Source organism: Hemiscyllium ocellatum, chromosome 2 (assembly GCF_020745735.1).
Source record: "Hemiscyllium ocellatum isolate sHemOce1 chromosome 2, sHemOce1.pat.X.cur, whole genome shotgun sequence".
Taxonomy (NCBI): Eukaryota; Metazoa; Chordata; class Chondrichthyes; order Orectolobiformes; family Hemiscylliidae; genus Hemiscyllium; species Hemiscyllium ocellatum.
The window spans coordinates 153,362,721-153,376,897 of NC_083402.1; positions in this window are offsets into that span (position 1 = coordinate 153,362,721).

Here is a 14,177-nt window from a genome sequence, read left to right on the forward strand (position 1 = left end):
GGTTTGTGGATTTTGGGCAGGAGGTAGAAACGGGCGGTGCGGGGTTGTGGGACTATGAGGTTGGAGGCGGTGGATGGGAGATCCCCTGAGGTGATGAGGTCCTGGATGGTCTGGGAGATGATGGTTTGGTGGTGGGAGGTGGGGTCGTGGTCAAGGGGGCGATAAGAGGAGGCGTCCGCGAGCTGGCGTTTGGCTTCAGCGGTGTACAGGTCAGTGCGCCAAACTACCACCGCGCCTCCCTTGTCTGCGGGTTTGATGGTGAGGTTGGGATTGGAGCGGAGGGAGTGGAGGGCTGCACGTTCTGAGGGTGAGAGGTTGGAGTGGGTGAGAGGGGTGGACAGGTTGAGTCGGTTGATGTCACGGCGGCAGTTGGCTATAAAGAGGTCGAGGGCGGGTAGGAGGCCTGCACGGGGTGTCCAGGTGGATGGGGTGTGTTGGAGGCGGGAGAAGGGGTCGTCAGAGGGTGGGCGGGAGTCTTGGTTGTGAAAGTAGGCACGGAGGCGAAGGCGGCGGAAGAATTGTTCAATATCTCGCCGCGTGTTGAACTCATTAATCCGAGGGCGTAGGGGAACGAAGGTGAGGCCCCTGCTGAGGACTGATCTTTCATCCTCAGAGAGGGGGAGATCTGGAGGGATGGTGAAAATCCGGCAAAGCTGGGAGCTAGGACCTGGTGTGGGACTGGAGCTGGAGCTGGAGCTGGGGGCGGGGTTAGGGGCGGGGACAGAATTTGCTTTCCCAAAATGCAGCACCTCACATTTATTTAAATTAAACTCCATCTGCCACTTCTCAGCCCACTGGCCCATCTGATCCAGATCCTGTTCTAATCTGAGGTACCCTTCTTTGTTGTCCACTACACCTCCAATTTTGATGTCATCTGCAAACTTACTGACTGTACCTCTTGTGCTCGCATCCAAATCATTTAAATAAATGATGTAAAGTAGTGGACCCAGCATCAATCCTTGTGGCACTCCACTGGTCACAGGCCTCCTGGCTATTGAGGGAGTGCAGCGTACGTTCACGAGGTCAATTCCTGGAATGGAAGGATTAGACTGAAAGACTGAAGCGACTGGGCTTGTATACCCTTGAGTTTAGAAGACTGAGAGGGGATCTGATTGAGACATATAAGATAATGAAAGGATTGGACACTCTGGCAGCAGGAAACATGTTTCCGCTGATGGGTGAGTGCCAAACCAGAGGACAGCTTAAAAATACGGGGTAGACCATTTAGGACAGAGATGAGGAGAAACTTCTTCACCCAGAGGGTGGTGGGTGTGTGGAATGCTCTGCCCCAGAGGGCAGTGGAGGCCCAGTCTCTGGATTCATTTAAGAAAAAGTTGGATAGAGCTCTCAAGGATAGTGGAATCAAGGGTTATGGAGATAAGGCAGGAAGCGGATACTGATTAGGAATGATCAGCCATGATCATATTGAATGGCGGTGCAGGCTCGAAGGGCTGAATGGCCTACTCCTGCACCTATTATCTATTGTCTATTGTCTGTCTGAAAAACAACCCTCCATCACTGCTCTCTGGCTTCTACCTTTGAGCCATTTCTGTATCCAAATGACAAGTTCTCCCTGCATTCCATGAGATCTAACCTTGCTCACCAGTCTCACATGGGGAATCTTGTCGAAAGCCTTACTGAAGTCCATATAGATCACATCTACCATGATGCCCTCATCAATCTTCTTTGTTACTTCTTCAAAAAACTCATTCAAGTTTGTGAGACATGATTTCCCATGCATAAAGCCATGTTGACTATCCTGAATCAGTCCTTGCGTTTCCAAATACATGTAAATCCTGTCCTCAGGATTCCCTCCAACAACTTGCCCACCACCGATGTCAGACTCACCGGTCTATAGTTCCCTGGCTTGTCTTTACCTCCCTTCTTAAACAGTGGCACCACGTTAGCGAACCTCCAGTCTTCCAGCATCTCACCTGTGACTATCGATGATACAAATTTAGATTAGATTACCCACAGTGTGGAAACAGGCCCTTCGGCCCATCAAGTCCACACCGACCCGCCGAAGCGCAACCCACCCACACCCCCACACTTACCTTTTACCTAACACTATGGGCAATTTAGCATGGGCAATTCACCTGACCGCACATCTTTGGACTGTGGGAGGAAACCGGAGCACCCGGAGGAAACCCACGCAGACACGGGGAGAACGTGCAAACTCCACACAGTCTGTCGCCTGAGTCGGGAATTGAACCCGGGTCTCAGGCACTGTGAGGCAGCAGTGCTAACCACTCAGTATCTCAGTAAGAGGCCCAACAATCACTTCCCTAGCTTTCCACAGAGAATGTAGGGGAATGGGTCTTTTCAGAGTTACTTTTCAGAGTGTCGGTTGGACTTGATGGGCTGAAAGGTCTGTTTCCACACTGTAGGGAATCTAATCTAATCTTTTACTTGCAACTTTACCAAATTAATTTTAAAGATAGAGTACATGTAGAATACATAATGAAGACATGTAAGCTGTGCTTTTAGTTATGAGTTGAGGTTAGCACACTTGTAGGATATAAATCATGTCATTGCAATGTACCCTCTGTCCTTGTGTTTGGAGTATCAAGGTGTTACAAGCTGAATATGTGGTTAATTACAGAGGAAACTGGCACAGTGGTTAGCACTGCTGCCTCACAGCGCCTGTAGACCCGGGTTCAATTCCCAACTCAGGCGACTGACTGTGTGGAGTTTGCACGTTCTCCCCGTGTCTGCGTGGGTTTCCTCCGGGTGCTCTGGTTTCCTCCCACAGTCCAAAGATGTGCGGGTCAGGTGAATTGGCCAAGCTAAATTGCCCGTAGTGTTAGGTAAGGGGTAAATGTAGGGGTATGGGTGGGTTGTGCTTCGGCGGGTCGGTGTGGACTTGTTGGGCCGAAGGGCCTGTTTCCACACTGTAAGTCTAATCTAAAAAAAAAACTCGATTATTCGGCTTTCAGTTAGCCGAATTTCGGATTATCCAAACGAGATCATGAGGTCCCAATGCTTGGCTAACTATGTTATCCGGTATTTGATTAAACTAAATACTCCCCACCTGTGTCCTTTGGATAATCGAGGTTCCTGTTGTATACAGTAATTAAGTAGCTCCTTCACACACATCCTTAATTTTCAGCAAAGAAATAATTGTGATGAATTGAGGATGTCCATACATCATCACAAAATCAATCAGCCTTACAATGTAAACAGTAACAAAGATGATAGAAATTAAATGCTGTGCACCAGGAAACAAACCAGATCAATGTGAAACTAAGAAAGATTCAGATTTTACTTATATTTCTCATCAGTCACAGACCGAGATTTACAATATGATGAAAATGTTACTAAGTTAAATAAGAGTGGAAAATGGATTACAAAGTCCTTGGAAGTCAGTATGACACACGTAAGCTTGGATCTCCCTCTGAGCAGCTTGATTCCAAATGATCCCAGTCTCTGCCCATTACTGCTTCTCCAAGAACACACCCAGTTTAAAAGGGACCTAAGGAGCAACATTTACACACACTCTCAACTCCCTGGGCCAGGTCAAGGGCTGGAGCTCGGCGCAGGAGGCAGTATGAATCCAGGCTGGCCCAGGGAGTTGAGTCCTGGAGGCAAGCCAGTGTGAGCAGCAGCAAGGCCTTGTGTTCTAAAGCCTGGTGGGCACGGACTCAGTGAAAAGGACTGTAATTTGCAACTGAAGCCTGACTAGCCAAAAGCTAGTACTTCCAAATACAGGGGAACCTTGATTATCCGAACATGATGGGCGGGCACTATTTCGTTCAGTTAGTCGATTAAATGCCTTTCCTCTGAGGCTCAGAGTTTTTTAAGTCTGCTTCTCATTCAGGAGGTAATGCAGCATCACAGCACGTGAGGCCCCGCCCCCAACACCACCCCCCTCCAGATTATCTGGGGAAGGGAGGGTTTAGGATACACACCTCTGTAGAACTTCAGGGAAAGTGTGGGGAGAGAGAGAGGGCGGGAGGTCAGTCATTTGGAGACGGTGCCTGTGTAATCACTGTCAACAAAAGATGCGATCAGTGTTGGAAACACGTCTTTTTATAATGTTTCTGCTGGGACCTTAAGATCTCCTTTGGATGATCCGATTTTCTGATAATTGGTATTCGGATAATCGAGGTTCCTCTGTAAACCTGTTGGATTATAACCTTGTGTTGTGTGATTTTTTTAACTTTGTCCACCTCAGTCTAACAACAGCACCTCCACTTCATAGATCAACAGATAGCTGATAAAGACAGGCAGTCAAACTTTTTATCAATTTAGGAAACAAAAGGTTAGGAAAACTTGAATCCTTTGGTATTTCTAGTGATGACCAGAAAAGTCCTTACAAAATTTGTAAATGCTTAGGAAATCAGCTCTATGTTCAAGATAATGTTGGGTGAAAACATTGACTAATTTGTAGTCAGATGTCAATATTAATGTATGGAATCTGAGTTTACCAATTTTAACTTAGCTGAAAGGCTAATGAAACTGGTCATTATCTCCATGCCCATCAATCTTCCCAAAAAGCACTTCTAAACACACCTAAATATTAAACAATTGATGTATTGCCAGAGGAGAATGCACATTTGAAGCAATTGCAGCAGCAACTGCAAGTTCTCAACTTTACAACTTTTATTGCAACTGTCAATAAGGTAAGTAAACCATTCAGATTTTGTATGGGATGTGGATGGCCTTGTCTACCTTACAGTATCTGACATTTTAAGATAGATGCAAGCTATGTTTTACAAGGGGACAAAAAAAAACCAAAAGAATTGTCGATGTTGGAAATCAGAAACAAAAACAGAATTTGCTGAAAACCTCAATAGCATCTATAGAGAGGAAGCAGTGTTCATGTTTTGGGTCCAGTGATGCTTCTTCAGTACAAAAGGACATTGGGATAAACTATACAAAGTGTCCACGTTCTCAGATACAAGGAGCGACACAGTAGCTCAGTGGTTAGCACTGTTGCCTCACAGTACCAGGGACTCAGTTTGATTCCAGCCTCGGAGTTCGTACATTCACCCCATGTCTGCATGGGTTTCCTCCAGGTGCTTCGGTTTCCTCCCACAGTCCAAAGTTGTGCAGGTCAGGTGAATAGGCCATGCTAAATTGCCCATAGTGTTAGGTGCATTAGTCATAGGGAAATGGGTCTGGGTGGGTTATTCTTCGGAGGGTCGGTGTGGACTTGTTGGGTTGAAGGGCCTGTTTCCACACTGTAGGGAATCTAATCTAATCTCCATAGTGGCATGTGAAGAAGAGTCAACAAAGGGACACGGTCACGCATGTTTTTAAACTCCCATCCATGGCACGAAAGTATGTCAATGAAGAGTAAACTGCAACATTGCAGTTTGCAAATATGTGATCAATTCAAAAATGCTAAAGGTCTGAGCTTCAGCTAAACAGATTGAAAGGAATTAATAACATGTGCTACGTGCCAAGATGGACACCGATGCAAGTAGAAATATCATCACTTTGCACATCTTACATAAGATGCACTTGAGAAAATAGCATTATGTGATGCAGTCCACACATGGTAAGCTAATTGCTTACAACAATTCTGCTCATTCCATGCATTAGCATTATCCATCTTAAATATTGGTATGGATTCTTGGAATGGATACCTGAAACCTTCTACCATGTCAATCCAGTGGGACTTTACATCATTGGTTTACCTCGTGGATTGTGATAATTGATAGATCTGTGCACGCTGATAGACCAGTGTGTCAATTCTAACACCAAAGACTCCAAATCACAGCATCGAATCAATCCACGGCTATCCAACTCCAGCCAGGCCACTTTCATTCTACTGGTAGCTTTAAAGGAAATGCTGTTTTAGTTTTGAAAAATGATATCCAACCCACCATTGGACCTCCTTGTAAGTTCATGATCAGAATAAACTCAAACTGGAATTGAACTCCATGGCACAAATCAATATCATTTGCAAAGTTGAGCATTACACTGGAACAATTTCACTACACATCTTTTGTAGAAAATTGGCACTCTGTTTGTTTATCTCCAAGGCACTGAACATTGGATTCAAAAGACTTCCACATGACCTTCCTACTAGGGAGGATCCAAGCTTAATGACTATAATGGGTATTTTTCCCATACATCTTTCCCAGAGTTACAAGAACTGACATTTTCAAAACAGCTTTTAATGGATAGTGTTTTCACAGATTATTATATGGATTATCCATTAGCCAGGATATATTCAACAACATATGGATGATATCAAAGAGATTCTGTCTACTTGTCCCTCTATCATAAGTGACATTACAATTCTCACAAAAACTAAACATGAGTTTGAGACAAGCCTTTATCAGGTCACGGCAGCAGCAAAGAAAACCCTGTTTCATTCTCAACAGTAAAATAAGTCAAATAACTTGAGTCAAATCAACTTCTTCAGACCAATCTACTTTTCAAAGGGTATTAGACCCAATCCTACAAAGTCGGAAGATGCACCAAAGCTGCCTATAAGTGCAAAGCAAAGGCATCTCAGTTCCTTCGCTTTTTCATGCCCCTATGTTCTGGTGACCAAAGTATCTCTTCTTTGAGATTTACTGTGCAAAAATGTACCATATATGTCCTAGGATGATTACCAACATATTCTTCAATCTCTCAAAAACTCTTTATTTTCCAGAAAATGTATTCTTAATCCAAGCTTAAGGCATTATAAGTAGATGCAACTGAGAAACGCTTTAAAACAAGTGTATTAAAGAGCAAAAAGACTATTACACTGCCGCTGGTTCTAAATTTCTGACGATACTTCAGGCAACTACTGCAACATAGAAAGCAAAACCCTTGCTTTAGTTTTCAGAATGTCAAGGTTAAACAGGTATTTCATTGTTCATAACATAGAACATAGAACAGTCTAGCAGTACAAGCCCTTCAGCCCTTGATGTTGTGCTGGCCTTCTATCCTCCTCTAAGATCTGACTAACCTACATACCCTTCATTGTGCTAACTTCATGTGCCTATCCAAGAGTCGCTTAAATGTCCCTAATGTTTCTGATTCTAAGACCATTGCTGGCAGTGTATTTCATTCACCCACCATACTGAGTAAAAAACCTCCCTCTGACATCTCCCCTAACCCTTCTTCCAATCACCTTACAATTGTGCCTCCTTGTGATAGCCATTTGTACCCTGGGAAAAACTCTTTGACTATCCACTCTATTTATGCCTTTCAACATTTTGTACATCTCTATCAAGTCATCTCTCATCCTTCTTCACTCCAATGAGAAAAGCCCTAGCTCCCTCAAACTTTCTTCATAAGACATGCCCTCCAGGCAGCATTCTGGTAAATCTCCTCTGCATCTTCTCTAAAGCTTCCATATCTTTCCTATAATGAGGTGACCAGAACTGAACACAATATTCTAAGTGTGGTCGAACTAGAACTCTATAGAGCTGCAGCATAACCTCACAGCTCTTAAACTCAATCCCCCTGCTAATGAAAGCCAACAAGAAAGGTTAACACAAGGGATCATAGTTTTAAGCTGGTTGGAGGAAAGTATAGACAGGATGTCAGAGGTGGGTTCTTTACACAGGGAGTTGTGAGGGCATGGAATGCGTTGCCAGCAGCAGTTGTGGAAGCAAGGTCATTGGGGACATTTAAGAGACTGCTGGACATGCATATGGTCGCAGAAATTTGAGGGTGCATTCATGAGGATCAATGGTCGGTACAACATCGTGGGCTGAAGGGCCTGTTCTGTGCTGTACTGTTCTACCGTTCTACTACACCATACGCCTTCTTAACAATCCTATCAACTTGGGTGCAACTTTAAGGGATCTATAGACATGGACCCCAAGATCCCTCTGTTCCTCCACACTGCCAAGAATCCTGCGTTTAACCCTGTATTCTGCATTCAAATTCCGTCTTCCAAAATGAATGACTTCATACTTTTCCAGGTTGAAATCCATCTGCCACTTATCAGTCCTGTATCCCATCAGTGTCTCATTGCAACCTACAACAGTTCTCCACAATATCCACAACTTCACCAACCCTTGTGTCATTGGCAAACTAACCAGCCCACCATTCCACTTCCTCATCCAAATCATTTATACAAATGACAAAAAACAGAGGTCCCAAATGTTATGAATATCCGGATGCACTGCACTTTTAAGAGAGTTAAAAGCTAGCAGAACTACCTGACAGCACCAAGTGTCCTGAATCAGATACAGTGTCACCTATGGCAGCTAGGGTAGCTGGTTGTCTGGAGACAAAAACAAATTTGAATTAGGCCTATGAGTTTAAATATTACCCCAAAAAAACAAACTCCAATCAAGTTTGAATTTAGTGTATTGACAATATTAAAAGCCAATGACACAATCCGATGCTTTGGGGATATAAGACTGGACACTTTTTAAAATGTGCTTTGCATCAGGCTAGATTAACACTACCCAGTGAGCAATCTAATTGACATGAGGCTGTCTACATTGGTACATTTGGAAGGCAATTCACATATTTGATTCCCAAGTTACACTTGGTATTTTTTGTTAATGTGCATCACAAAATGTTCCTCATCAATGGAAATAGTCATTTAATAGGCACCAACACCCTAATCAATCACATATGGAAATTTAGAGACAGAGAGCAGTTTGGTACAAGAACATTAAATCATTCATGTGGAAACTGTGGCCATAATAAAATATACCCAGTTAAGGCTGAGGTTTGACTTAATTCAAATAGTTACATGTCAATAAAACAGCTGAAACCAAGTAGACATCAAAGTCTATTTCACCTGATGTGGAGTTAAGGACATTTGATTCATCAAATCAACATTATACAAGACTGAGCGAGATCAACAGAAATGTTCTGACTGAGATGATTGTTGAAGTACAGAATGGTTTCCCGTGGGGAATTATTGAGACAGAGACCATTTAATTTTTTAAGGAGAAATTGGATAAATAATTGAAGCAAATGGATGTTCAGCGCAATGGTACAAATACAATGGGGCAAATGTGCTGTAAATTTCTTTGGTTCTAATTCTCTGTCTTTCAAAGATGTTTCTTTCAACTATTAATGAATATGAATCAAGTCTATTAACATATGCTCTAAAGATTTGTGGTTTGAACTACTGAAATGTAAATGATTCAACACGAAATACTAGTAGCTGATACTGTCAGAGTAATAAAGTGGGCTCATAAAATACTTATAATCTTAACTGAAACAGTGAAATCAGATGATAGATCTGATCCTATCATTAGCTTTTTATGACTTCATTCAATTCCTATTCTGAGCATCTGCATCTAGATTCTAATAGGTTTCAACAGCTTCCAGGTTTTCTTTCAGTCTCTATTGTTGATATTCTTGCCTCCCATGCATCAAACCCTTCAGTAGCTTTCAGTTGGAGATCTGCGCATCTTTGTGCATCTATATACACACACACATAATTTTCAAAACTGTCAATACTCTGAAATATCATAATTAAAAGGGCTATCCATTTTGGCACCCCTTCCAACAGTTCAGGAAGAAAAATGGAGTGAACTAGGGATACGTCCTCTTAAAGGAAGGCATCCTTGCAAGAGGATTCGCAGTAGATTAAAATCTTCGAGGAGAAAGTGAGGTCTGCAGATGCTAGAGATTAGAGCTGAAAATGTGTTGCTGGAAAAGCGCAGCAGGTCAGGCAGCATCCAAGGTTCCTGAAGAAGGGCTTATGCTCGAAACATCGAATCTCCTGTTCCTTGGATGCTGCCTGACCTGCTGCGCTTTTCCAGCAACACATTTTCAGCATACGTCCTCTTAACCCTCAGCTTGTTTGGTATTTTCAGCTCTATGCCCTTTACCGTAACCTCCCGTATAGATATGGAAATAGTTTATCTGGATGCTAGATCAGACTGCAAGCTCTGCATTAGTCTCTCTAGTCTGACAGTAAAGATAAAAATACAGCATGTCTTGATCAGAGACCTCAACACTGATGTTGTGCTAGTTGCTCACATTGAACTCAGTTACAAAGATGCTTGTGTCTGTGATCTGTTCCACCTCCATAGAAATATTTTTCAAAAACCTGTATTTACAAGACAAGGTTCACATTTCCATTATTGATCACACTAAATAACACCCTACTGAAAGCAGTTAACAAACCTTGGGTTTATAATGACAACCACTTTCTGTCTTTTTATGCAGGACTTGATTCCATTTTGCAGAGAGGGAAGGATACCAATGAAGCAATTGGGAGCTTAGTTATGGACAAATCCTTATATACTATGCTATATTGCACTTTTTGAAGCACTCAAATTGGATAAGTGAGACAATAAGTCAAGCAAAGTGCAGCACTTTGGATGCTGCCTGAACTGCTGTGCTCTTCCAGCACCACTGATCCAGAATCTGGTTTCCAGCATCTGCAGTCATTGTTTTTACCCCCCTAGACAATAAGTCAAACCTAGTTTCACGTAGAATTTTGTTTCTATTGATGTCATACTTTGTGAGGAGATTCTGTAGAAGAGATTGACAACCACCTTTGGCCAAATCATAAAGCAACATGATATGACATCGAATTGACTCCTAGGACTTGGATAGTGGTTTATGAAACCTGCATTATCAATACCTTGTTTTATATCGATGAAGCATGAATAATTTACAGCTATCTATAGCAATTTACTATTTTGACATTGCAATCTGTATGTAGTGTCCACTTGAAGCCACCATACAGAACAATACCAATAGAGAGAGTTGTAAGAACTAGTGCAAACCAGAAGAAACTACCTTAATAAATGATCCACATTGTTTGATCCTGTTAGTTTCTGATCCGACTCCAGCTGTTTCTAAGTCCTAAGAACATTACACAGAGCCAAGAAGCTCACACTAAAAGGAGCTAAGCACCTTTCATCTTTGCTGTTTGTAGTGCATTCTGGATCTTATGAAAGGATAAGGACAGCAGCAGTCTTTTCAGAAGCAAATTTTCCAAGTAGGCTGACACTTATGATACAGACAGCTTTTCTGGTTCAGTCCCAGTCTCAGAATGGAGGACAGCCACATATTTTCAAATTTCCTGAATAATGAGATAGCTGGAGGTAGAAGACCAGTAGGATGCAAAAAAAAGTCACGTCAAGGAAAGTATGAAAGTGTGACATGAAAGCCTTAAACATTGATTTTTGTATCTGAAAGATACGAGCCAATGATGCAGGACAATGCTGAAATTACCAGTGAGTTATTATGCAGCACCTTGTGACTTGTGATGATGATGGTGATAATGGTTTGGCAACAAGCAGCAACGCTAAGAAAACAAATTCAGAATGACATCTGATAACCGTTTCAGATGAGATGTTTGTGGCAGAACCTGCCTCTCACTGTTTGGTGTCTTCAGTCATCAGCAAATGGGCACCAAATGAAGCTACTCATCTCTAAACAATTGGTTTTGAAACAGTTCATCATTTTGCAGAGAGAGAAGGATGCCAATGAAGCAATTGGGAGCTTAGCTATGGACAATACTTACATACTATGCTATATTGCACTTTTCGAAGCACTCAAACTGGATAAGTGAGACAATAAGTCAAGCCTAGTTTCAATTAGAATTTTGTTTCTATTGATGTCATACTTTGTGAGGAGATTCTATAGAAGAGATTGACAACAACAGTAATAACAAATTGCATTTATATTGTCTCAGCATTGTAAAACATCTTAAGGCAATGTGCAAATTTGGTTGTGAGCTACAGAAAAGGACATGTGGACAAATGGCCAGAAACTTGGTCAAAGTAGATTTTAAGGTGCATCCTGCAGGAGTAAGAGATAGAGACAGACAGAGATTTAGGAAAGGAATTCTAGTGCTTTGTGCCTAGACAGCTGAAGGCTAGGTTACTAAATAGCTGAGTGCTTAAAATTAGAATGGGCAAGAAACCAGAATTGAAATGGTTTAGTGATTTCAGGGTTTGAGATCTGAAGGAGATCACAGTGCTATGAAGGGTCCATGGAGAGGTCTAAAGACAAGAATGAGAATTTTAGCATTGTTGCATTGTTGGAAAGGAGGCAAAAATAAGCCAATGGGCAGCAGAATAAAAGACGAACGAGGCATTCTTTTATTCCTTCATGGTTCCACTTGTGAGGCCAGCATTTGTTGGTCATCCCAAGATGACCTTTGGCTCAATGGCTTGGTAGGCTATTTCAATTGGCAGCTGCAAATGTGTTGCTGGTCAAAGCACAGCAGGCCAGGCAGCATCTCAGGAATAGAGAATTCGACGTTTCGAGCATAAGCCCTTCATCAGGAATAAGAGAGAGTAGCCAAGCAGGCTAAGATAAAAGGTAGGGAGGAGGGACTAGGGGGAGGGGCGATGGAGGTGGGATAGGTGGAAGGAGGTCAAGGTGAGGGTGATAGGCCAGAGTGGGGTGGGGGCGGAGAGGTCAGGAAGAAGATTGCAGGTTAGGAGGGCGGTGCTGAGTTGAGGGAACCGACTGAGACAAGGTGGGGGGAGGGGAAATGAGGAAACTGGAGAAATCTGAATTCATACCTTGTGGTTGGAGGGTTCCCAGGCGGAAGATGAGGCGCTCCTCCTCCAGCCGTCGTGTTTGTTGGTTGGAATGTAGTTCGGAGTCCGTGTGGGATCAGTCGGTTCCGTAGACAGGTGCTGAGGAAGGAGATGTGGCTGTGGTAACGAGTCTGTTTGAGAACGTGGCTGAACTATTTCAATTGGCAGTTAAGAATCAACCACAATATTGTGCAACATGAATCACATGTAGGCCACACCAGGTAAGGACAATCAATTTCTTTCTTAAAGATAATGCCCTTATGAAGAACCATAAAGATCTTCATGATAATTGATGATCGATACTGAATTGAGCTTTTAATTCCCAGATTAATTCAAAAAGAAGGTAGATGGGTTACCATCAGGGGACGGAAAAGGAACTGGCAGGCTGTGCAGGGATCCCCTGGGGCCGTTCCCCTCAACAAGTATACTATTTTGGATACTATTTGTGGGGGGGGGGGGGGTGCAACTTACCAGGGGTAAGCAATGGGGCACAGGTCTTTGGCACAGAGACTGTCCCTGTTGGTCAGAATGGAAGGCAAAAGAGGAGCAGAGCATTAGTTACTGGGGACTCCATAGTTAGGGGACAGATAGGAGATTTTGTGAGAATGAGAGAGACTCAGTTGGTGTGTTGCCTCCCAAGTGCCAGAGATCGTGATGCCTTGATCATGTTTTCGGGATCCTTGAGGGGGAGGGGGAGCAATTTCAAGTTGTGGTCCACATAGACACCAGCAACATAGGAAGACAGATGGGGATTTAAGGCAGAAATTCAGGGAGCTAGGGTGGAACCTAAGCACTAAGACAAACACAATTGTTATCTCTGGTTTGTTACCCATGCCACATGCTAGCGAGGTGAGAAATAGGGAGAGAGAGGAGTTGAACACGTGGCTACAGGGAGGTGCAGGAGGAAGTTTTGGATTCCTAGATAACTGGGGTTCATTCTGGGGTAGGTGGGACTGCTACAAACTGGATTGTCTTCACCTGCACCAGAAGGGTATCAATATCCGAGCGGGGGAGGGAGTTTGCTAAATTTAGACCAGAATTGAATGAAATATTCCAAAAGTGGCCTAACCAATGTCCTTTACAGCCGTAATATGACCTGCCAACTCCTCTATTCAATGTAGTGTCCAATAAAGGCAAGCATGCTGGATGCCTTCTTCACCACCCTGTCTACCTGCAACTCACTTTTGAGGAACTATGAGCCTGTACCGCAATGTCTCTTTGGTTGGCAACACTCTCCAGAACCTTACCATTAAGCGTATTAAGTCCTGCCATGATTTGCTCTACCAAAATGCAACATTTCACATTTATCTAAATTAAACTCCATCTGCCACTTTTCAGCCCATTGGCCCATCTGATCAAGCTCCCGTTATACTCTTAGGTAATCGTCTTCCACAAATTTTGGTGGCATATGTAACAACTTACCAACCGTATCTCCTATGTTCACATCCAAATCATTTATATAAATGACAAAAAGCAATAGACCCAGTACTAATCCTTATGCCACATCGCTGGGCACTGCCTTCCAGTCTGTAAAAACAACACTCCACTACCTCTGTCTCCAATCATCAAGCCAATTTTTTATCCAAATAGTTAGTTCTTCCCATTTTCCATGTAATCTAATCTGACTAACCAGTCTATCACGAGGAACCTTGTGGAATGCCTTGCTGAAGTCCACATAGACAATACTCACCACTCTGCCTTCATCAATCTTCTTTGTCACTTTTTCAAAAAACTCAATCAAGTTCATAA